Here is a 26,790-nt window from a genome sequence, read left to right as displayed (position 1 = left end):
GAATTTTTTTGTCCATGTAAAACACTTATATTGGTAAAACTTTAGAAATTCGTAGAAAATTAACCGTACCTCTGATGAAAACAATTTATATATGAAAACCGATCAAAAATATACGACGAATCCGAATATGTCCTCCATTCTTCTGTCACAAGCAGCTAGCATAGCGAACCTGGAACTTCCCCCCTCCATTTCATCTGTTTGAAAATGCAGACTTGGGGAAAACATTCCCGGATGTTACCCCCTTCACCTATATTGTGTAGTGTCGCGTTAGAACACCCCTAACTCTCTCGGGAATTCAACATATCCCCGATAACTTCAACCTGAGGGGGGAGGGGGGTCCGCAAGTATCCTCGACAACCATGAGAGAGGCGGTCCACAAAGTATCCTCTCTCGAAAGATAGGACGACTCATCGGACATGAGGGGGTAGGAGTCCCCGACGATCGTCTGAAACTGACTGTTATAAAACCTATGAACTTTGCATGATGTTTGCCACTAATCCGTTGCTAATATGTATGCACATGATCCTTATTGTGATTAAGTCTATGTTTGCCACTAATCCATCTCTCATGGTTGTATATTGCCATATTGTAATGTTTGCAGAAACTATGGATAGATACTTAGCAAAAGAAGAGTTGTTGGGGGATATAATCCGTGATGGAGGTGATATCACCTTGTCGTTTCTCAAGGACACCGATGGTGAGGAAAGAGAGGATGACAGCTCCGGTGATCCAACAATGGAGGAGGAAGGAGATCATGACGGCTCCAGTGATCCAATGGAGGAGGAAGGAGATCATGACGGATCCGGTGATCCAAAGGGGAAGGGAGCCTTAACTGTTGCACAGTCTGGCGAGGTATATATATATATTAATTAAGCCTCTGCTGACTAGATGCATTAATTGTTTTGTATGTACATATATTGATGCTTCTTTCTTCTTTTAGCCCTCCGGATCGAGCCAAACTTCAGTAAGGAGACGAGGCCCGAAGAAGAGGTTGGGCCAGGATGAAAGGTTCACGATCAAAGAAGTCGCTCGAGATGGCCAACCGATTGCTCCCAAGCAGACTAAGATCAAATTTATACATCAATGCAGAGTTATTGTTAGGGACAACATCCCGATCAGCATCCAAGAATGGAATAAGAAGAAGGACCCTCAACTTTCTTATGTCCAAGATAGACTGAAATATGATCTTTGGACCTCGCTGATGACAAATTTCAGCCTACCGCCAGAGGAGGATCCAAATAACCCAGTTATACAACGAAAGGTCAAGGCGTTTTTGAGGGAGTCCTGGATTAGGGGGTATCCGGACAGCCGGACTATATACTTTGGCTGGACTGTTGGACCGTGAAGATACAAGACTCAAGACTTCGCCCGTGTCCAGATGGGACTCTCCTTTGCGTGGAAGACAAGCTTGGCGATCCGGATATTATATTTCCTTCTTTGTAACCGATTCCATATAAACCCTAGCCCTCTCCAGTGACTATATAAACCGAAGAGTTTAGTCCTTAGAGACAGAATCATAATCATCATAGGCTAGCTTCTAGGGTTTAGCCTCTATGGTCTCGTGGTAGATCAACTCTTGTAACACTCATATCATCAATATCAATCAAGCAGGAAGTAGGGTTTTACCTCCATCGAGAGGGCCCGAACCTGGGTAAACATTGTGTCCCTTGCCTCCTGTTACCATCAGCCTTAGACACATAGATCGGGACCCCCTACCCGAGATCCGCCGGTTTTGACACCGACATTGGTGCTTTCATTGAGAGTTCCTTTGTGTCGTCGCTGCAAGGCTCGATGGCTCCTTCAATCGTCAACAACAACATGGTCCAGGGTGAGACTTTTCTCCCCGGACAGATCTTCGTGTTCGGTGGCTTCGCATTGCGGGCCAATTCGCTTGGCCATCTGGAGCAGATCGACAACTACGCCCTTGGCCATCAGGTCAAGTTCGGAAACCTAAACTACACAGCCGATATCCGCGGAGACTTGATCTTCAACGGATTCGGGCCTATGCCAGGAGCGTCGGACAGTCACAATGAGCACGGCTTAGACTTGCCGTCGGACAATGCTCGGGATATCGCCCTTGCAAGAGCTCCGGACCTAAATCCGGGGTAGATTGTGTCGCCCGAGGACGGGTGGATGGACCCTGCCCAGAGGCTGCACCCTTATCGGCGGTAGAGTCGAACACAGACTTCACCCCCAAGGAAGCCTATGACACCGGACCCCCGGACTCGTGTCCGGCTGTAGGTTCTAGTCCCCGCACCCCCGAGCCCGCCGAATCTAGCTGGGATCCGGTAATGGAGTTCACCGCTGCGGATATCTTCCAGCACTCGCCCTTTGGCAACATGCTAAACTCGTTAAAGTCTCTCTCTTTGTCAGGAGACTCTTGGCCGAATTATGTCTGGCTCGAGTGGGAAGCTGGCAATGAGGCAATTCGTTGCCCACCCACCACCCACTTCATAGCCACGATCGATGATTTAACCGATGTGCTTGACTTTGACTGCGAAGACATCGACGGTTTGGACGATGATGTAGGAGAAGAACAGGAACCACCACCCACGGGGCGGTGGACAGCCACCTCTTCATACGATATATATATGGTGGACACTCCGAAAGAAACCAATGGTGATGAGGGAATGGAGGATAACCCCTCAAGGAAGAAAGCAAAGCATGGGCATCGTCAGTGCCGTTCCAAGCCCCGCCACAGCAATACCGGCACTGGAGACAAAAACAATCGGGATGGTGTCGAAGATGAATACAACCCCGACCAGCCTGCCTTGGAGCAGGCCGAATAGGAAGACGGGTAGTCCAGCCCAGATGAACAGGCGACGGACTGATATCCGGAGGAGGACAACTACATTCCCCCCTCCGAAGACGAGATTAGCCTCGGCGACCACGAGCTCGGCGTGCCTGAGGACCCCGTGGAGCAGGAGCGCTACAAGCGTCGGCTTATGGCCACTGCTAGGAGCCTGAAAAAGAAGCAGCAGCAGCTCCAAGCTGAAGAAGACCTGCTCATAGACAGATGGACAGAAGTCCTGGCAGCCGAGGAATATGGACTCGAGCGCTACACGGCTGACCGGCCACCTTGTGGCCGGGATAAAACGGCATATCAGCTCGAATACCAGCCCGCACCCCCACACTAGTTCACTACGGCCCAGCGAAATACACAGGACCTGCGAGACATATTGGAAAACAACGCAGGACAACCAAGATCAATCTACGGATCATGGGGGCGCGCCATAGCACATGACGATGACCGTCATGCCGGATACACTAACAATAAATCCGGCCGGCCCGAACACAACCGACCAGACTTAGTCGGACTGCGTCGCGACATAGCCTGGCACAGAGGCGCCGCACACCCCCTCTGCTTCACTGATGAAGTAATGGATCATGAATTCCCATAAGGGTTTAAACCCGTAAACATTGAATCATACGATGGCACAACAGACCCCGCAGTATGGATCGAAGATTTCCTTCTCCACATTCACATGGCCCGCGGTGACGATCTACACGCCATAAAGTATCTCCCCCTTAAGCTCAAAGGACCAGCCCGACACTGGCTAAATAGCCTGCCGGCAAATTTCATTGGCAGTTGGGAAAACCTGGAGGACGCTTTCCTCGACAACTTCTAGGGCACATACGTGCGACCACCGGATGCTGATGACTTGAGCCACATTACCCAACAACCCGGAGAGTCAGCCAGAAAATTCTGGACTCGGTTCCTAACTAAAAAGAACCAAATTGTCGACTGTCCGGACGCCGAAGCCCTGGCAGCCTTTAAGCATAATATCCGCGATGAGTGACTCGCCCGGCACCTCGGCCAGGAAAAACCAAAATCCATGGTGGCCCTCACGACACTCATGACACGCTTTGCCGCAGGCGAGGATAGCTGGTTGGCTCGCAGCAGCACCACTCCAATAAACTCCGGCACTTCAGATGTCCACGAAAATAACGGCAAGCCATGGCGCAAGAGATATAAGCATCAGAACAATGGCAACAACACTGAAGACATGACAGTCAACGCCGGATTCAGTGGCTCAAAATCCGGTCAGCAGAAAAAGACATTCAAAAGAAACAATCAGTGACCATCCAGTCTGGACCGCATACTTGACCGCTCATGCCAAATTCATGGCACCCCGGATAAGCCAGCAAATCACACTAATAGAGACTGCTGGGTGTTCAAGCAGGCCAACAAGATAAATGTCGACAACAAGGACAAGGGGCTGCACAGCAACGACGACGAAGAGCCCTGGCGTCTGAACACGGGGGGACAGAAGAAATTCCCTCCCCAGGTGAAAACGGTCAACATGATCTATGCCACTCACATTCCCAAACGGGAATGAAAGCGAGCATTGAGGGACGTCTATGCGATGGAGCCAGTCGCCCCAAAGTTCAACCCATGGTCAGCCTGTCCGATCACCTTTGATCATAGGGACCACCCTACCAGCATCCATCATGGCGGTTCAGCCGCATTGGTCATAGACCCAATCATTGACGGATTTCACCTCACACGAGTCCTTATGGACGGAGGCAGCAGCCTGAACCTGCTTTATCAGGACATAGTGTGCAAAATGGGCATCGACCCTTCAAGGATCAAACCCACCAAAACTACTGAGGGAGTCCTGGATTATGGGGTGTCCGGATGGCCGGACTATGACCTTTGGCCGGACTCCCGGACTATGAAGATACAAGATTGAAGACTTCGTCCCGTGTCCGGATGGGACTTTCCTTGGCGTGGAAGGCAAGCTTGGTGATACGATATGAAGATCTCCTCCCATTGTAACCGACTCTATGTAACCCTAGCCCTCTCCGGTGTCTATATAAACCGGAGAGTTTTAGTCCGTAGGACGAACAACAATCATACCATAGGCTAGCTTCTAGGGTTTAGCCTCTCTGATCTCGTGGTAGATCAACTCTTGTACTACCCATATCATCAATATTAATCAAGCAAGAGTAGGGTTTTACCTCCACCGAGAGGGCCCGAACCTGGGTAAAAACATCGTGTCCCTTGTCTCCTGTTACCATCCGCCTAGACACATAGTTCGGGACCCCTTACCCGAGATCTGCCGGTTTTGACACCGACATTGGTGCTTTCATTGAGAGTTCCTCTATGTCGTCACCGACAGGAAGGATGCCGCACCCCGTCTTTAAAGATGGTGCTGTTGCTAAAGGAGCTTTGGCTATCGGCCAAACTCTCCGGCTAGGCTGTTTTTTTATGACCGCTTGTTCGGCCGCCGCGCCGGCGATGACCTCTCGGGTCATCGAATGCAATCTCCAGATCAGCTTGGAACTTGCCGAGCCGTTAGATCCGATGGAGCTCTCTTCCCTAAACAAGCTCTTGGATCGCATCGCCGCCCCGGGAGTCGCTACAGATTACGGCCAGATTGGGCTTAAACCCGATCAGAGAGAGATCGATTCTCCCCAGGTCACCCACCATGTTGAAGTGGTGGAAGAACAATGCGGTGAATCTTCGCCCATCCTAAGGACCAGATGTGTCTGGATTCCTGACCCCTCCAAGCCGGATATCCGCGGAGGGGAGGATGTCGCCCAATCCTGAACCTAAAGTCAGGCAACAGGCCTGATTCATTGAATAACGTCCAAGAAAACAAGCTTCCGAATTCGGAAATTTCTTGGCCCCTGAGTCTTAGATCGGGCGAGGTTCCGGATTTAAATCCACCCACCCACCCAAATATAAGGGATCTATCCCAAATACGGCAAGAGCCCGGGGAAACAGTACACCACAACTGGGCCAGATTCCTCCTGGTTATGAACAGGATAAAGGACTATCGTGAGAAGGATGCAATTTCATTCTTCTGTAACAACTGCACGGACATCGGAATCCTCAACGCCATAAGTCGCCGCGAAATTACACGCTTCGGAGACTTGACATCAATAGTACGAAAGTACTGTGCGACAGAAAGCGTTCGGAAAACCAAAACTAAATTCTGGGACAATCCGGCCCTGAATACAATCCCAGTCCGAAACAAAAGGGTGCATTATTGCCAGGCAACTGAGCCAAACAGCAAAAAACAAAAACCCTCTACAGGGTATGGGACCGTACTGGAGGGATGGCTCAATGGACCCTATAAAATTCATAGTTCAGGGGAAGTCACACCAACTCACAGCCTTAGAGCATGTTGGATACTCCGGCAGGTGGCCAGAAGTGGCGAGGAGCTTCTAACTCCAGAATCCGCAGAGCACCACCCCAGAAACGCTAGTACGGTGTCAACAGTCTTCGAGACTTTCGCATCAAACAATGCGAGGAAACGAACGCTCCGCAGCCTTACCGAAGTCTACCAAGTAGCAATAATAAACCCATGGAGTGACACGGCTATTACCTTTAATGCCAGTGACGAACCTAAATTCCGGACAGCCCGAGCACCAGCTGCACTGTTCCTTAGTCTGATAGTGGACGGCTTCCAGCTTACAAAGGTACTCATGGACGGTGGCAGCGGATTGAACCTCATCTATGAGGAAACACAGCGAAAAATGGAAATAGATTGGAGCCGCATTGAGCGAAGAACCACACAACCTTTAGAGGAATAATCCCCAGCCGGGAAGCATGCTGTTCAGGGAAAATCACACTGGACGTGGTGTTCGGCACGCCGGATAATTACAGATCCGAGGAGGTCACATTTCAAGTGGCCCCGTTCAGCAACGGATACCACGCTCTGTTAGGGCGAGAAGCATTCACAATTTTTCAAGCTATACCCCATTACGGGTACATGAAGCTCAAAATGCCCGGACCCAACGAAATCATCACTCTTGCTAGTGATCCGGACACAGCGCTCCACGCCGAAAACAAGACAGCCGCACTGGCCCTCGAGGCATTATCCGAAGCCCTGGCGGCCGAGGAACTAACTGTGTTGTGCTCCACGGTGGACAGGGACGACGAGATACTCGACAAAAGATCCAAGTCCACCTCCTTCAAGCCGGCAGACGAAATAGTCAAGTTCCAAGTCCATCCAACGGACACTACAAAAACGGCCTCCATCGGGGCACAACTAAAACCTGATGTAGACGCCTCACTCAGAGAATTCCTATGAGAAAATTGGGACATTTTCGCCTGGCTACCTTCAGACATGCTAGGAATCCCACGCAGGTTGGCCGAGCACAGCCTGAACATCCTAAAAGGATTCAAGCCCGTTAAGCAGACTCTTCGGCGTTTCTCCGAACCCAAGAGACAAGCCATGGGAGAGGAGCTAGCAAAACTACTGGAAGCCGGATTCATCAGAGATATAAAACATCCGGACTGGCTAGCAAACCTGGTGATGGTACCAAAGAAGGACAAATCCTAGTGCCTATGCGTCGATTTCAAAGACCTAAATAAGGCCTGCCCAAAGGATCCCTTCCCCCTCCCCCGCATTGATCAAATCATCGACGCCACTGCAGGACACGATTCATTGTGTTTCCTCGATGCATACTCTGGCTACCACCAAATCAAGATGGCAGAGTCAGACCAAGCCGCAACGGCATTCATCACCCCATACGGCCCATTATGCTTCAACACGATGCCCTTCGGTCTCAAAAACGTCGGCGCGACATATCAGCGCATGATTCAGACATGTCTGGCCAACCAGATCGGCAAAACAGTTGAAGCATACGTGGATGATGTGGTCATCAAATCCAAGCATGTCGAAACTCTAGTAGACGACTTGAGGCTCACATTCGACAATCTCCGAGCATATGACATTAAGCTCAACCCAGGAAAATGCGTTTTCGGCGTACCAGCCGGAAAGCTCTTAGGCTTCATCGTATTCGGTAGAGGAATTGAAGCAAACCCAGCCAAGATCCGAGCTCTGTCACAATTGGATATCCCAAAAGACCTCAAGCAAATACAAAAATTGACTGGATGCGTGGCGGCTCTAAGCCGCTTTATCTCCCGCTTAGGAGAAAAGGCATTACCCCTTTATCGCCTCCTGCGGCGCATCGAACACATCGAGTGGACGGACGCCGCCACGGCCGGACTCAAAGAAATCAAAGCCATACTGGCAACAAATCCGGTCCTGGCCGCGCCCAACACGGGCGAACCAATGCTATTATACATCGCGGCAACCCATCAAGTTGTAAGTGCGGTGCTCGTTGTCGAACGAGAAACGGACGGACACAAGTTCCCTCTCCAAAAACCAGTTTACTACGTGTCCACTGTCCTAACTCCATGCAAGTCATGGTACCCGCATTATCAAAAGATAGCATACGCAGTGTTCATGGCATCCCGGAAGCTGCGACACTATTTCCAAGAGTGTTCGATAACAATAGCCTCCGAAGTACCTCTTAATGACATTATAAACAACTGCGACGCAACGGGCCGGATTGCCAAATGGGCCATTGAGCTCCTCCCGTTCGACATAACTTACAAGCCACGGCGAGCTATTAAGTCCCAGGTTTTGGCTGACTTCATCACCGAATGGACTGAAGCCGAGCTCCCTAAAGAGTATAGCGCATATTCCAACTGGATCATGCACTTCGACGGCTCCAAAATGTTGGCTGGCCTGGGGGCTGATGTCAGGACCCCGACTCGATGTCACATCGATCTAGCCGGTAACACTTCATATCACTTTGCGGCTTCATGCACGGTGTTCCCACGGGTGTCGCCTTACCTTTGCCCGGGACCGTTTGCGCCTTTTGGCTCACGTATATGATAGTGTCGCTAGCATCCATATGATAAAGAGCCCGGGCTGACATGACTAGTCGTAAACCCAAAGTGGCACAGACTTACAGGGACAGGCATCCATGACCCAGCTTCGAACGTGTCGGTCATCAGCAAGTGGGTCCGGGCTGTAGCACTGGGCTAGCAGGACTCCGGTAAACCGGGCTGCAGCGGGCTAACAGGACTCCGGTACTCAAAGCGTGACATTTCCCCGAAGGGACAGACACAGGAACGAAAAAGGACACATGCCGGCCAGCCTAAGTGTTCCGGAGCAGTAGCAAGCTACCATGGCTCAGTGGAAACACTAGGAGACATTTCCCGGTAAGAGAGGCTACTAAAGATAAACAACTAGATGGTCAGATCCCACACATACCAAGCATTTCAATAACATACACACAATATGCTCGATATGTGCAATACAACATGGCATCACAAAATGACTCTACGACTCAAGTAGTTTATTCAATAGGCTCCGAGGAGCGAGATATTACAAACATGGGTCTTATGACCCAACACTCAGAGCATACAAGTCAAAGCACAAGCGGAAGCTATCATGTCTGGGTACAGACATCTATAAATGAAAAAGGCTGAGAAGCCTGACTATCTACCAGATCCTGCCGAGGCACAAGATCGTAGCTGAGGTAACAAGCTAAACGTCGAAGTCCACGCGAAACTACTAGTGAGACCGAAGTCTCTCTGCAAAAACATAAAATAGGAAAACGTGAGTACAAATGTACCCAGCAAGACTTACATCAGAACTAACTACATATGCTTCATTATCAACAAAGGGGATGGTGGGGTTTAACTGCAGCAAGCCAGTTTTGACTCGGTGGCTATCCTGAACTACGACTGCAATGTAACTTTTGAGGTGGCGCACACGAGTCCACATATTCACCATATCAATACACCACTATGGATCCGCTCCCGTCTCCCTACGAGAACGCCATCCATAGCACTCACGCTTATCTTGCGTATTTTAGAGTATCCACTTTCACTTGTCTATGAACTGATATAAGCAACCCAGAAGTCCTTTTCCGCGGACACGGCTATTCGAATAGATCATATTAACCCTGCAGGGGTGTACTTCTTCATACATGTTTTCACCACTTAGCGTCTGCACACGACATGTGCTCGGCAGACTTCAAGCGAAAGCCGACGTGGGTGTAGACCACGACCTACCTAAACACTCAAGTCTCTAGTCCAGGTTTATCGCCTATTCGGGTTCCATCCATGAGGAGATCCGGCCGGAGTTTCGCTCACAGCCCAAACGATGTGAACAGGGTTCCGTGACACCAAACGGGCGCCCGGTTTACCCGGCCACGTGCCTACCGCATCACAGCCCACCCCTACGGTCAGCGCTGTCCACGGCCTCCAGCATACTACAAACACCAGAAACTACTTGCAACTCCTGGACAGAGGACAAGGGTGAATAAGAAGTCGAGCGGGGTCATATTTCAGGGCCCAATGTATGGTAGTAGCTGAATCATGGATCACAAACACAGAACTCAGTTCCTGAGGACGGCTACAATGAGACAACCCACCATGTACTCCTACATGGCCTCTCACCGCTACCTTTACCAAATCGTGTTCACACACTTAGCTCACACACAGTAGGACATGTTCACACGCCTCTGATTCATCCCCGATGAATCAGACCTGACTCAACTCTAAGCAGTAGCAGGCATGACAAACAAACATGAATGAGTAGGCACAACAGGGCTCAAACAACTCCTACTCATGCTAGTGGGTTTCATCTATTTACTGTGGAATGACAGGTCATGCAGAGGATAAAGGGGTTCAGCTACCGCAGCAAGTAACAGATGAATCGGTGTTGTCCTAATGCAGTAAAAGAGAGCAGGAGCGAGAGAGTAGGATTGTATCGGAATGAACAAGGGGGTTTTGCTTGCCTGGCACTTCTGAAGATAACATTGAGTCTTCATCAGTGTCAACGATCACATCCTCGGTATCACGTCTATCGAGAGGGGACAAATACCGGCAACACAGAAGGAAACACAATCAATGCAATGCACAATATGATGCATGATCATGACATAGCAAAATGAATGTGTTTTGGGCTAATGCATCTAGCAACAAGTTAAATGAAGTTGGTTTGAATACAAGATTCAAATTCAAACTCCATATGTGATTATTTAAATGCCCTTTAATTGATTTGTGCTAAACAGCAGCTATAAGTTGTTCTAACATGCATGAAAATGGTACAGATGGATTCCTTGAATTTTTCTGATAATTTTTCATATATAATTTATTTCATTTGGAGTTACGGTTAATTTTCTATGATTTATTGAAGTTTTAGCTATTTTCTGGAATTTCCTGAATATAATTAAATCCAGAAAATACTTTATGACATCAGCAGTGCGTCATGCTTGCATCAGCAAGTCAACAGGGCTGCCCCGGGTCAAACCTGACCAGGGGGTCCCATTAGTCAGTGACTTAGGGCTCGTTTAGGTCGCTGGCAGGTGGGCCCAGTCAACGGACACATCAGCCTGGTCAACTCCGACGTGTGGGGTCGGTCAAAGTGTGACGGGGCCAGGTCAAACTGACCTATGGGGCCCACAAAATTAGTACTAATCTAAATAGAGAGGTTAAACTAGTTAATTAGGCACGAGGGCCCACTTGGCAGTGGCTGTAGTGGGTGATTAGCGGGGTGTTTACGCCCTAACTAAGTGGCCACGTCGGCGAGTGACGCCGGCGACCACGGCGACGGCGAGACCTCGCCGGAGTTGGTCGGGACGGCGCTACGGCTGCGGTTGGGCACCCTGAGGGCATCAGGAGGAAGCCCGTGCTCCCGCGCGTCTAGGGGCGCACGCAGCTGGGCACAGGGAGGCCGGGGTCGACGGCGGCGACCAGAACGGCGGCGGCCGGAGCTACGGTTTCGGGCGGCTTAGCGCTATGGTGCACAAGAGGACGAGCTGGTGGCGGCGTTAGCTTGCTGGCACTTGCGCGCATCCACTGGTAGCATCGGGAGGGTGAGACGTGGCCTGAGTCGAGCACAGCGTCGACTTCGGCGGCGGCCGGAGCTTGGTGCTCGCGGGGAACGGCGCTACAGCACGGGGGCGAGCACAAGGAGTTAGGGGATAAGGTAAGTGTCTCACGGCGAGTCAGACGGTGCAGACGGCGGGGCCGGGGAGGCTCTGGACGCGCCGAATCGGTGGAGTCGATCTCCGGGCACCGGAGGTGAAGACGATGATGCTCCGGTCGATTTCGGCTTCCTCTGATCGCGTGCGTCGGTGGGTAGCTCCACGGGGTCAGGGCGGAGCTCGGGTACGCAGAGAGGGGGCGAGGGAGTGGCTGTGGTTGCGGTGGTTGCGAACGGCGGTGGCGGAGGCGTTCGGGTGTGCGAGAGGGAGAGGCGAAGGAGAGACGAAGGGAACGAGTGAGGGGGTCCAGGGGTTCGAGGCGGCGCCGAGGAGAAAGCCCGAGGCGTCGCGGTGGCGAGGGACGCAGGCAGGCAGGGAGGTGGCGTGTCGCCACGGCGCGCGCGTGCGCTGTCTCCCTCCTCTGCCTACTGGCAGAGGTAGAGGACGACTGGCACCAGGCCAGTGGGCTGGGCTGTCCACTGGGCCAGCCAGGTAAGGCCCAGGTAAGACTCTGTTCTTTTTATTTTTATTTCTGTTCTGTTTTGTTTTTTTTTTCTTTGCCACTGTTTTCAAATTTAAACAAATTCAAAACAGTGCCAAATATCCTCTGAATATTTTATGTTGCTAGATGGACTTTTCCAAAAAGCTCATAAAATATTTCAGGGGTATTTGAAATTATATTCTAATTATATGAATATAATTCAAATTCAAATAGCTAAAGATTTAAATTCAAAGTCCCAAAAATAAATCCTTAAAAATGTTCAATATTTTGGTTGGGACCAGAACCCTTACCAAAATTTATCAAACATTTAAGAAGAATCCTTTTGGAGCAATGAATGAGATTTCTAGGGTTTTTGCCCCTCTTTTATTTAGGGTTTTGAGGCTTCCAATATTCCTCAATTCAAGTTTCAAAAATATAGACATGATGCACACATGAAGTTAACCTAGAGCAATGCCTGAAGCTAGGGATGTGACAACTCACCCCCACTAAACAAGAATCTCGTCTCGAGATTCAAGCGTAGGGTAAGGTGAAAGGGGAACGCAAACTAGCACAATCTTCACGATCCAGGTTGCACTTCAAATGAACGTTGATTTGAACACCATCTTTGTCTTGTCGTCTTGGTCTGAGATCTTCAGCTAATCATGACAAGAAGAGGAAAGGAAAACTCTGGAAGGATCGGTCTTCTCGAAGATCGAACAACTCAGGATTAACTCCCGGAATGAGACATAGAACCATCTCTCGGGTGAGACACGAGATACACATCAAGAGGGGTGGAAGAAACGGATGACGGAGGTTCACTAGGTGGACAATAATTCCACACTTAAGAAGGTGGTAATCGGTTGTCAACGTAGCGAGGAGTTGAGTTGCCATGATACCACAACGAGACACCTTCGAAACCGTGACTCGTAGATATCTCCCCTTAAGTGGCAAAAGAATTACCTTTGATTCAGAGATCATTGAAACTCTTTAAACCAGCCTAAGGCAATTCTCGAGCGATCATTTGGAGGGGGTCGGTAGAATGGCATACTCGGACTTGGATGATGTGGATTACCTTGTTGAAGACAACGTAATGGATGATTTTACTTATCACCGGAAATGGAAGAGACCCATGGTAGAATGGCACATTGGTGGTGCAAGCTGGGAACAAAATGCAATTGCTGGGAATGATTCTGGTAACTGGGGAAGAACCCAACAATAGAGAGTGAATTCACTGTTTGAGAAGGTCATAGCATTGCCGAGGGAACTGAGAGCATCCCAATTAGTGTCGATGATAACACCTAGCGCTTGTGCGTGCTCTCAAGAACTTGAGCATTTCCATAATCATCAAGGTTTTATCAACATCCGTGTCAAGGGTGCTGACAACACAACATACTACCATGATGGCTAATGATGGATGATGCAGATGCAAAGGAAGATAACACCTTCTCAGATTTCACCTTAGCGAGGCCAAGGAAACAAAATCTGGATGATCGACCGAGAGACATTTAGCACTCCGCTTCTAATGTTCTCCTTGATGTGCTAGTGTAACCCATTCATAGAAATGGTTTGATATCTAGAACATCAAGTAAAAAGGTCGGACTTCGGGAGCACAAGAATCCATAAGGAACAGCTAGGGAGTTAAACCCTACGAAATCCTTATGGGGAGGTGGCCAACTTCATCAATCAAGATATTATAATAACAGGTCTTCCGGCTGGGTGTGTTGGCCACGACATCCACTTTACCGGTTATCGCGCGACCAATATTATAATTCTTGGGAAATATTCCAACCATCATATCTGCCTGAGATTCAGATCTGGTTGGTGTCAGGATATTCCAGACTCATCGAGTCTAGGAAGAAAAACGGAAGTTTGCAACACAAATTGACGAGATGACGTTGCGGGATTCTCGGGAGATGAACTACGATAGCAAGCTCCAAAACATGAGCTGGTTCTGCTACAAACATGTGAACACGTTGTCCCAGACAAGCATGCCCACCTGGTAGTCTTACAATAAAACACTACCGAGTTCTGGTTGGGAACCATCAGCGAGGATATCGAAGTTCTTTCATAAGTCCGGATTAGCTCTTATGAAGATACTCCTTCTCCTTGAACAAATCAGTCGGTGGCTTGATGTGCTAGGATACACATATGGAATGAAGATGATCAGTCTATCAAACCACAGAATACTTCGCACGTGCATAACTGACTTGGGATGGTTCCAGAGGAGGCAAAAACATGCTTTCTCGAATTCACGTCGGCAACTTACATCAAATGCACGTGAATCAAAGGAAGTCACTTCTTTTATCCAAACATATACTTCATGAACGGGGCATGAAGAAAATGCTTTCAAAAGTTTCCAACACTAACTTAATGTTCAACAACATCATGGAGGAGATAAGAATGTTGTCAATGGGCTCAACAACAACTCATCGGAATTACCATATCACTGGACTTCCACCATCGTGTGAACACGGTGATAGCATTGGTCAGCCCCAAAGGATATAAAGATGTATGCTCGAGGGATCAACCACGAGTAAGACAACATTACGAACATCGTTGGTTCTGACTTGATTTGACGATAGCCCACACTCAAATCAAAGGGTTGATAAGACAATAGGTCCAGCAACTGATCACAGGGACCAATCGATGAAGATATCATCTTTCTTCAACACACACTACACAAGAATATCCCTTTGGAACGAACTAAGTCAGACAAGCTTTTATCTTCCAACTCTCCAAGTTGTTGTCTAGCTTAACCAACTAGCTCAGGGATAACTAACACCGATTCTTGGAGAGGGATGGTTCACAAGAAACCAACTTGATCACGAGCTCAACATAGCGGTCAGGTGACAACCTGGTAATACCTCTGAGAAGATATTCAGAAAATCACGAGCCACCGGTATGTTACTAAGCTCGAGAACAATCTTGCTTTTCAGGGCAAGACGATATGATCAATAGAGCAAGAATTTGAAATAATCCCAACTCATCGATCGAGGAGTGAACCAGGAGAATGGACTAGGTAGCACGATCAATCTTAGAATGATGATTCGATAACCAACACACTAGGAATAAAATTATTGTCTTTTAACTACCCAGCAACGAGGTTGCTAGGCGTATTGATTTCACGCATCACAATTCATTTGTCGGTATTCCGGTTGCATCAACACGAAGACCGAGGAATGACTAATGACGACAAGAAGTATCACTGTACCAGGAGTTCATAGGATGGTGTGCAATTCCTATAACAATCCCGATATAAAGATGGTAATACTCCAAGGTAGAACAGAACAAAAGCTGGATTAGCAATTTGATCTGCGGAGCACAACTTCTTTGACCCAATCCTGGATATGGAAGAGGTACTGGAGTTTGTTTCTCCTAGTCATTCTGCGATAGAATGGCTTGACGGACCACAAGAGTAATAGGCATCGATGAATGAATGCACACATAATCTTGACTATCAATTGATAGACGAGGGTCAGAAAACAACTAAAGGGGAACAACTCAAAGGAACATATAACTTTCTGAGTTGTGGATGCATAGATTAGTATGTCGAACGAATTCCACATAATTCTTCCGGATAACCCATGCAGAAAGGTAGAACTGGCAGAGTCACAATGTAGAATCGAGAACCCATCGAAAGCACTCTGATTGTGATCTTTCGATTAGCGAGGAACATCTGCCATAAGCGGTTCATAGTATTTGGAAGAAAGGAATACCACGAACATCGAGGACTAATGCAAAGGTTACTAATATCCTGAAGGAACTAGCAATTACTATCAACACGAAGTAGGTGGAGTGAATCTCGGGTTCAAGAACCCAGGAACAGAATGCCTACTAACTAATAACATCACGGGATGCTTTCGAGAATGATGGCCAGAATCATCACACTGGGAACACAAATCATGGCTAAATTACTAGATGATCCCCTAAGACACCTAGGGTCATAATAATATCTCCAACATATATGTCAAGGTAACGGAGTACCTCAACTCACTGATTAGTGTGGTTAATCTGGCCCATGGGAACATTGAAACGGGAAGAAAGGATTTGCAAATGCATCAGACTATTTAGAAACCTGGAACGACTCGGACAGCATAACGGCTGTAAATGCCCAGAAAAGACTTGAGACATTCACAAAAATGGTGGCATAACCACTCAGAAGCACAATATCAAGGTTTCGAGATCAACAATTAACATATGGAGGTAGTAGGAACTGAACTCAAGCTTAAATCCAACAATCTTATAAGTCTACGGATTAGTAACACGTGATCCTGATGGGAAGAAGAGATAGCCTAGTTCTTAATCCCCGTAGAAGAGAAGATGATGACTCAGATCAGAAGGCATAAGGTATAAGGAGTAGAAAGAGCCTTACGTTCCATCCCACAATCAATTCCCTTATATAACTAAAGAATTTCTAGACTCAACTTCGACCAGTTTGGCTTGGTAATCCTACAGGCAGTCAAGCTCTGATACCAACGCTGTCAGGACCCCGACTCGATGTCACATCGATCTAGCCGGTAACACTTCATATCACTTTGCGGCCTCACGCACGGTGTTCCCACGGGTGTCGCCTTACCTTTGCCCGGGACCGTTTGCGCCTTTTGGCTCACGTATATGATAGTGTCGCTAGCATCCATATGATAAAGAGCCCGGGCTGACATGACTAGTCGTAAACCCAAAGTGGCACAGACTTACAGGGACAGGCATCCATGACCCAGCTTCGAACGTGTCGGTCATCAGCAAGTGGGTCCGGGCTGTAGCACTGGGCTAGCAGGACTCCGGTAAACCGGGCTGCAGCGGGCTAACAGGACTCCGGTACTCAAAGCGTGACATTTCCCCGAAGGGACAGACACAGGAACGAAGAAGGACACATGCCGGCCAGCCTAAGTGTTCCGGAGCAGTAGCAAGCTACCATGGCTCAGTGGAAACACTAGGAGACATTTCCCGGTAAGAGAGGCTACTAAAGATAAACAACTAGATGGTCAGATCCCACACATACCAAGCATTTCAATAACATACACACAATATGCTCGATATGTGCAATACAACATGGCATCACAAAATGACTCTACGACTCAAGTAGTTTATTCAATAGGCTCCGAGGAGCGAGATATTACAAACATGGGTCTTATGACCCAACACTCAGAGCATACAAGTCAAAGCACAAGCGGAAGCTATCATGTCTGGGTACAGACATCTATAAATGAAAAAGGCTGAGAAGCCTGACTATCTACCAGATCCTGCCGAGGCACAAGATCGTAGCTGAGGTAACAAGCTAAACGTCGAAGTCCACGCGAAACTACTAGTGAGACCGAAGTCTCTCTGCAAAAACATAAAATAGGCAAACGTGAGTACAAATGTACCCAGCAAGACTTACATCAGAACTAACTACATATGCATCATTATCAACAAAGGGGATGGTGGGGTTTAACTGCAGCAAGCCAGCTTTGACTCGGTGGCTATCCTGAACTACGACTGCAAGTAACTCTTTTGAGGTGGCGCACACGAGTCCACATATTCACCATATCAATACACCACTATGGATCCGCTCCCGTCTCCCTACGAGAACGCCATCCATAGCACTCACGCTTATCTTGCGTATTTTAGAGTATCCACTTTCACTTGTCTATGAACTGATATAAGCAACCCAGAAGTCCTTTTCCGCGGACACGGCTATTCGAATAGATCATATTAACCCTGCAGGGGTGTACTTCTTCATACATGTTTTCACCACTTAGCGTCTGCACACGACATGTGCTCGGCAGACTTCAAGCGAAAGCCGACGTGGGTGTAGACCACGACCTACCTAAACACTCAAGTCTCTAGTCCAGGTTTATCGCCTATTCGGGTTCCATCCATGAGGAGATCCGGCCGGAGTTTCGCTCACAGCCCCAAACGATGTGAACAGGGTTCCGTGACACCAAACGGGCGCCCGGTTTACCCGGCCACGTGCCTACCGCATCACAGCCCACCCCTACGGTCAGCGCTGTCCACGGCCTCCAGCATACTACAAACACCAGAAACTACTTGCAACTCCTGGACAGAGGACAAGGGTGAATAAGAAGTCGAGCGGGGTCATATTTCAGGGCCCAATGTATGGTAGTAGCTGAATCATGGATCACAAACACAGAACTCAGTTCCTGAGGACGGCTACAATGAGACAACCCACCATGTACTCCTACATGGCCTCTCACCGCTACCTTTACCAAATCGTGTTCACACACTTAGCTCACACACAGTAGGACATGTTCACACGCCTCTGATTCATCCCCGATGAATCAGACCTGACTCAACTCTAAGCAGTAGCAGGCATGACAAACAAACATGAATGAGTAGGCACAACAGGGCTCAAACAACTCCTACTCATGCTAGTGGGTTTCATCTATTTACTGTGGAATGACAGGTCATGCAGAGGATAAAGGGGTTCAGCTACCGCAGCAAGTAACAGATGAATCGGTGTTGTCCTAATGCAGTAAAAGAGAGCAGGAGCGAGAGAGTAGGATTGTATCGGAATGAACAAGGGGGTTTTGCTTGCCTGGCACTTCTGAAGATAACATTGAGTCTTCATCAGTGTCAACGATCACATCCTCGGTATCACGTCTATCGAGAGGGGACAAATACCGGCAACACAGAAGGAAACACAATCAATGCAATGCACAATATGATGCATGATCATGACATAGCAAAATGAATGTGTTTTGGGCTAATGCATCTAGCAACAAGTTAAATGAAGTTGGTTTGAATACAAGATTCAAATTCAAACTCCATATGTGATTATTTAAATGCCCTTTAATTGATTTGTGCTAAACAGCAGCTATAAGTTGTTCTAACATGCATGAAAATGGTACAGATGGATTCCTTGAATTTTTCTGATAATTTTTCATATATAATTTATTTCATTTGGAGTTACGGTTAATTTTCTATGATTTATTGAAGTTTTAGCTATTTTCTGGAATTTCCTGAATATAATTAAATCCAGAAAATACTTTATGACATCAGCAGTGCGTCATGCTTGCATCAGCAAGTCAACAGGGCTGCCCCGGGTCAAACCTGACCAGGGGGTCCCATTAGTCAGTGACTTAGGGCTCGTTTAGGTCGCTGGCAGGTGGGCCCAGTCAACGGACACATCAGCCTGGTCAACTCCGACGTGTGGGGTCGGTCAAAGTGTGACGGGGCCAGGTCAAACTGACCTATGGGGCCCACAAAATTAGTACTAATCTAAACAGAGAGGTTAAACTAGTTAATTAGGCACGAGGGCCCACTTGGCAGTGGCTGTAGTGGGTGATTAGCGGGGTGTTTACGCCCTAACTAAGTGGCCACGTCGGCGAGTGACGCCGGCGACCACGGCGACGGCGAGACCTCGCCGGAGTTGGTCGGGACGGCGCTACGGCTGCGGTTGGGCACCCTGAGGGCATCAGGAGGAAGCCCGTGCTCCCGCGCGTCTAGGGGCGCACGCAGCTGGGCACAGGGAGGCCGGGGTCGACGGCGGCGACCAGAACGGCGGCGGCCGGAGCTACGGTTTCGGGCGGCTTAGCGCTATGGTGCACAAGAGGACGAGCTGGTGGCGGCGTTAGCTTGCTGGCACTTGCGCGCATCCACTAGTAGCATCGGGAGGGTGAGACGTGGCCTGAGTCGAGCGCAGCGTCGACTTCGGCGGCGGCCGGAGCTCGGTGCTCGCGGGGAACGGCGCTACAGCACGGGGGCGAGCACAAGGAGTTAGGGGATAAGGTAAGTGGCTCACGGCGAGTCAGACGGTGCAGACGGCGGGGCCGGGGAGGCTCTGGACGCGCCGAATCGGTGGAGTCGATCTCCGGGCACCGGAGGTGAAGACGATGATGCTCCGGTCGATTTCGGCTTCCTCTGATCGCGTGCGTCGGTGGGTAGCTCCACGGGGTCAGGGCGGAGCTCGGGTACGCAGAGAGGGGGCGAGGGAGTGGCTGTGGTTGCGGTGGTTGCGAACGGCGGCGGCGGAGGCGTTCGGGTGTGCGAGAGGGAGAGGCGAAGGAGAGACGAAGGGAACGAGTGAGGGGGTCCAGGGGTTCGAGGCGGCGCCGAGGAGAAAGCCCGAGGCGTCGCGGTGGCGAGGGACGCAGGCAGGCAGGGAGGTGGTGTGTCGCCACGGCGCGCGTGTGCGCTGTCTCCCTCCTCTGCCTACTGGCAGAGGTAGAGGACGACTGGCACCAGGCCAGTGGGCTGGGCTGTCCACTGGGCCAGCCAGGTAAGGCCCAGGTAAGACTCTGTTCTTTTTATTTTTATTTCTGTTCTGTTTTGTTTTTTTTTTCTTTGCCACTGTTTTCAAATTTAAACAAATTCAAAACAGTGCCAAATATCCTCTGAATATTTTATGTTGCTAGATGGACTTTTCCAAAAAGCTCATAAAATATTTCAGGGGTATTTGAAATTATATTCTAATTATATGAATATAATTCAAATTCAAATAGCTAAAGATTTAAATTCAAAGTCCCAAAAATAAATCCTTAAAAATGTTCAATATTTTGGTTGGGACCAGAACCCTTACCAAAATTTATCAAACATTTAAGAAGAATCCTTTTGGAGCAATGAATGAGATTTCTAGGGTTTTTGCCCCTCTTTTATTTAGGGTTTTGAGGCTTCCAATATTCCTCAATTCAAGTTTCAAAAATATAGACATGATGCACACATGAAGTTAACCTAGAGAAATGCCTGAAGCTAGGGATGTGACAGCTGACCTCGTTCTGACGTCCCCAACCGGAGATACAGTCCAATACATACTTCAGACAATGTACACGGACTCCAACAACGCAGCCGAATACGAGGCCCTTCTACATGGTCTCCGGATGGCAGTCTCCATGGGCATTCAGCGCCTAGAGGTCCACGGGGATTCAAACCTCGCGATATCCCAAATAAATGGAGACTTTAATGACAAGGATCCGAAAATGGCAGCTTATCGCAACGTCGTCTTAAAGATGTCAGCTCGGTTTGAGGGGCTCGAATTTCACCATATAGCCCGGGAGAACAACCAGGCAGTAGACGTGTTGGCACGCATTGGCGCAAAGCGTGATGCCGTCCCTCCCAACATCTTCCTAGAGAGGCTTTTCAAGCCATCCGTATCATCGGAGGGAGAGTTCGGAAACAACAGCCCAGACACAAACACACTACCCCTCACCGAACATTCTGACACAGTTGGTGGCTCCGCCAACGAAACAACACCGTCAACCCACACAATAATGGCAGTCATTGCCCCGTGGACAGAACCATTCCTAGCCTACCTAATTAGGTAGGAACTTCCCGAAGACCAAAACGAGGCCTGCTGCATAGTGCGGCGATCTAAAGCCTATAAAGTCCACGAGGGAGAGCTTTATAAGAAAAGCACAACCGGAGTCCTTCAAAGGTGTATCTCTGAAGAAGAAGGGCGAAATCTTCTGGCTGAAATTCATGCCGGACTCGGCGGGCACCACGCCGCAGCCCGGGCCCTTGTAAGCAAGGCCTTCCGTACCGGATTTTATTGACCGACGGCCCGGGCAGACGCTCAGGACTTAGTGTAGCGATGCGTCGGTTGCCAATTATTCACTAATCAAAGCCACATGCCGCCTACCACCCTACAAACGATACCCATTACCTGGGCTTTTGCGGTCTGGGGGCTTGACATGGTTGGACCCCTTAAAGGAGGAACCCACAAGAAAAATAGCTACTGGTCATGGTGGACAAATTCACCAAATGGATAGAGGCCAAGCCTGTAAAGACGGCCGAATCCGGACCGTTGATAGACTTCATATCCGGGGTTGTACACCGTTACGGCATCCCCACAGCATCATAACTGACAACGGCACAAACTTCACGGCCGACGAAGTTAAACTCTGGTGAAAAAACATGGGCATCAAGCTCGACTACGCTTCAGTCTATCACCCACAAACTAACGGTCCAGTCGAGTGAGCCAACGGTCTCATCATGAGCGGCATCAAACCCAGACTAGTGCGATCCCTCAAGGAATCTAACACACACTAGGTAGAGGAGCTTGACTCCGTACTCTGGGGGCTGCGGACCACGTCGAATCGCACTACCGGATTCACACCATTTTTTATGGTATACGGCGCAGAGGCAGTCCTGCCCTGCAACATAATTCATGACTCACCTCGCGTGCGCATGTACGAAGAAAGAGAAGCCGAGCTCGATCGGCAGGACAACTTGGACGCATTGGAGGAGGAGCGCGACATGGAAAAAGCCGGTTCCACATTCTATCAACAGCAGGCTCAAAGATATCAAAGCAGAGAAGTACGGGCCAAAACTTATAACGTTGGTGAACTAGTTCTATGCCTGCCGGACAAGAAAAAGGACAAACTAAAGCCCGAATGGGAGGGTCCCTTCATAATCGACCAAGTACTGACTGGTGGAGCGTACCGTCTTCAAATGCATTAGACAACCGACTCGAGCCGAACCCATGGAACGCAGCATGCCTATGAAGATTCTATGCCTAGCGCCGGACTCCGTGTTCATCTCCTTCCTCTGTCCCTTTTTTAAATTTTTTTCAAATTAGCTGCCTGGTATTTCTCTCCTTCTCCCTACCCTTTTTCTCCCAAGCCCTGAGGGGCTTGCCTGCGCTTTGTTCGCACATACTTGACGCGCCACCCGCGCTCATTATACCTGGGGGCTTCTTTATCAGAAGTTTATATAAACGGGCATCATGCCCAAAACATGTGTGACACTTCCGCATGAACCTTTTATACACCATTATATGCATCGATATGACTTAAGTTTTGGCCAAGCTGGGTTGCCTGGCTCCTGTGCTTACCCGTACATTCTCGTTTGTTCGGCTAGGTGGTAAAGGAAGCACCTCTGCGATTGTTACTGCCGGGTCAGCCGGATGTGTACCTCAGACTGGGTGAAGCCGAAAGCTAGCGTTCTTAAAGGAATATTCGGTCGGTGAACTAAAAGATGATTTTTCTTGTTTATTTATCTGCCCCCAGATGCTTTTTATGCTCTTTCTCGTAGTTCGGACATGCACTTTAGGGCATGCCTCCCAGGGAAAGGAACCCCTAACGGAACTATTCTCCTTGGAAGATGTTTCTTACTAACCATGTAATATAACATAACTAGTTGGGCACTTGTCTGCTAAAGCACTTATGACCCCTACGCCTTGTCTCCATGCATGCCCCGGTTCTTACATAACCGAGAGGGTATCCGGACACACTCCGGACTATCGGGTCCAGAGGTTGAAGCGAAAAGGTCTGCAATGACAAATGATCTACAATCCGGCTAGAAGGCATTTTTCATGTAATTTTAAATTACATAGTCAATTCGACTCGGTATATTCTTCTTCAATACCATCCAACAAGCTGTCTAATTTACAGTCCTGTTAAGAATACTTGGCAGCCAGCTCTACCTGGCCATACACTAAACTGACAGGGATCTCCTTTCCGTCAGGCCCCACAGGGCCGACCTCGGCCATGTGGTTCGGGTCAGCCTTCGTGTACCGAGTCTTCACCATGGCCCAGGCCTTCCTGGCACCTTGACGGCAGGCCGATATCTTCCACAACCGGAAGCGCTGCCGCACTCCCTCCAGCTTCTCTGCAAGCTCTCCAAGGCCTTCGGGCATGGAGAAGGATGGCCACATAGCCTGGACGACGCCTTGCATCGCCTGCCGAACTTGTTCGTGCAGCTGCAACAGCTCGGAAAGAAGGTCCCCCGCTGAACTGGGCATTTCCTCAGTAGGACGACCTGTGAGCATATCTACATACATAACTCTGTCAATCGACTTCCTCACCGAACTCTTTTTTTCGAAGATTCGTTCAAGCTCTTACTAAAAATGACGGGTCGAAGTCACTGATTATCCTTTACGGCATCAGACAGCTGAGCATGAACATCCTTTAGTTCCTCGCCCAGCTGGGTATTGGCGTCTTGAAGTTTGTTCTTCTCTTGCCTCACCCTCGTCAGCACGCTCTTGCCAGCCTTTAGCTGGCATAGGAGTTGTTGCTTGTCCGGATTTACTCCGGCCCCATCTGCACTGTTATCGTCAGAATTGCACACATGCCGCACTTCACAACGGAATTATCTTTCGAAGCATATATTACCTGAGGGGGTCCCCTTGGCACCTTCCGAAGCGGCCAGTGCGGCCTCGAGTTGGGCCTTGCACTCTTCCAGCTCCTGGGACAGTTGCGTGTTCCTTTTTGTAAGATCCTGGATAACATATGATCCTTAAATCAGTTATCTTAACTGTTTCAAGTCTCGGGGGCTACTAACATATATAACCATCAGATTTACTCACCCATATGTCTTTCACATACTGCTCCGTGGCTCTGGCTAGACCATTTTGAGCGGCGTGGAGGTACGCATCTCCCGTATTAAAGGCGTCCAACGCCTCTGGGAAAAAACATGCCTGACGAAGAACAGGCCGGCGACGCCTGTGGTTCATGGCACTCTCCACCTCTGAATTGGTGGCAGATAGCCCGTCTGTGTCCTCTGTCGGAGGAACGCCCGATGCGCGCCCCGTGTTCGCCTCCGCTTCCGGACCCGGCCTTGAAGCCTGGACTGTGGATATAGTCCGGCGGGCTCTCTTCTTCCTGAGGAGAGCATGAGCGTTAGTGTGACTTGAGGGCATAAACCCTAGGCATTAAATTTGCACGCCGTACCGTTGCGCCGGAATCTCGATCTGGTCCACACTTCTTTTTAGCCCGCCTAGCTTCAGCAGCCCTTGTTGGCTGCCCACCGCGGGCTCGGCCCTCCGCCTCAAGGATTTCCCCTGCAAAACGAAACGCTATTGGTTTACGGCGTTCAAAATAAGCATGGATAGATCTTCTTGAAAGTACTGGGACTTCGGTTTCAGTTACCTTTGAGGCTGGAAGTAGTCCGGGATAGTCGGCCGTAATGGCCACTAAGGTATTGTCCTTACTCAATTGATGAAACACCCCATCAATTAACTCCACACATAAGTCCGGGTCCTCTTGGGAATCCGGATCAAGGGACCGTTCTGGGTCCTCGGGTTGCGGAGGAGGGTTGTTTATCTCCTTCACAGTCTGGCGCAGCTCCTGCGTTAACATCGCCAGACTAAGTACTCAATTATGGGAATTTCGAAAGCGGGTAGACAAGTGAAAGTGTTCGCTCACCCAGCTTGGAGGACTATACATAGAGAATCCGCCCCGTGGGTTGACACGGAGGAATTCCTCTTCTTCTCCCTTGTACAAAGCGGATAAGATCTTCGTTAGAGTGGCAGCCGAATCCGGCCCCTTGCGACCGCAGCGAGTGGCGTCGTCCTCCCCGTTGAAATCCCACATGGGGTGGCCTCTGTACTGAAGTGGCTGCACCCCCCGCGTAATGCATGTGGCCATGACCTCGATCATGGTCAGTCCGGCATGAGCCAACAATCTTATCCGGCTCATCAGGTAAAGAACGTCCCTGTCAGTTTCCCTTTGAGGGTTCCGTGGGCGCCAGCTCAGGTGTTTTCTCAACGGAGCGTTATTAAACTCAGGGAGGCCGATCCGTACAGGGTCCGGCAGGGGGGACGTCATCCATATAAAACCATTCTGAAGGCGAGTCCTCGGACGCCTTCTTCGGTGTACCGGATAGATATCCAGTCCCGGCGATGCACCATAGTTCGGCTCCGCCCACTTGATAAATTGACCCCTCCTGAGTGTGGGGCACAAGGCAGAACAACCTCTTCCACAGCGCAAAATGGGCCTCGATGCCCAAGAACAGCTCGCAGAGGGCCACGAAGGCCGCAACATGCAGTATGGAGGCAGGCGTGAGGTTGTGTAGCTGGAGGCCATAGAAATTCAGTAGACCTCGGAGAAACGGATGAATTGGAAATCCGAGTCCTCTTATTAAATAAGGAACTAGGCACACGCGCTCTCCATGAGAGGGATTGGGGACGCTCTCCGCCTGCTCTCCGACGCTATAGGTGGCGATCCCGGATCGAACTGGGACCATATATGCTGGGGGGAGGAGCCCCTTGGATTGAAGCGCTACTAGCTTGCTATACGGGATGGACCATCTCTCCCAATCCCCAGACTTGGGGCTGGGAGCAAGAGAGGAGGAGCCGCGTCGACTGTCCATGATGGAATGGATTTTTTGTCAGAGGCGCTCCGGTGAAAGCTTGCGAAGGGGAGATGGTGTGATTCGGATCTAGATCCTCGTCTCTTTTTATATAGGCAGCTTATTTGAGCAGCTAGGGGGGAAAATGTAAAAATACCCTGGCTTTTCGCATTCGTTCGACACGTGGAAGATGGCCTTTATTGGGAGTGGAAGCCAAGGAGCGCAGCATTTATCAGAAGCCGGACACTATTCGACAAGTATATGGAATTTGGAGAAGAACCCGCCTCGCAATGCCAAAGACAATCTACGCGCCAGACTCGTCGTCATTGAAGCCTGGTTCGGGGGCTACTGAGGGAGTCCTGGATTATGGGGTGTCCGGATGGCCGGACTATGACCTTTGGCTGGACTCCCGGACTATGAAGATACAAGATTGAAGACTTCGTCCCGTGTCCGGATGGGACTTTCCTTGGCGTGGAAGGCAAGCTTGGCGATACGATATGAAGATCTCCTCCCATTGTAACCGACTCTATGTAACCCTAGCCCTCTCCGGTGTCTATATA

Source organism: Triticum aestivum, chromosome 7B (assembly GCF_018294505.1).
Source record: "Triticum aestivum cultivar Chinese Spring chromosome 7B, IWGSC CS RefSeq v2.1, whole genome shotgun sequence".
Lineage (NCBI taxonomy): Eukaryota > Viridiplantae > Streptophyta > Magnoliopsida > Poales > Poaceae > Triticum > Triticum aestivum.
The sequence above is the reverse complement of the archived record's forward strand: the minus strand, read 5'-3'. Positions refer to the sequence as shown.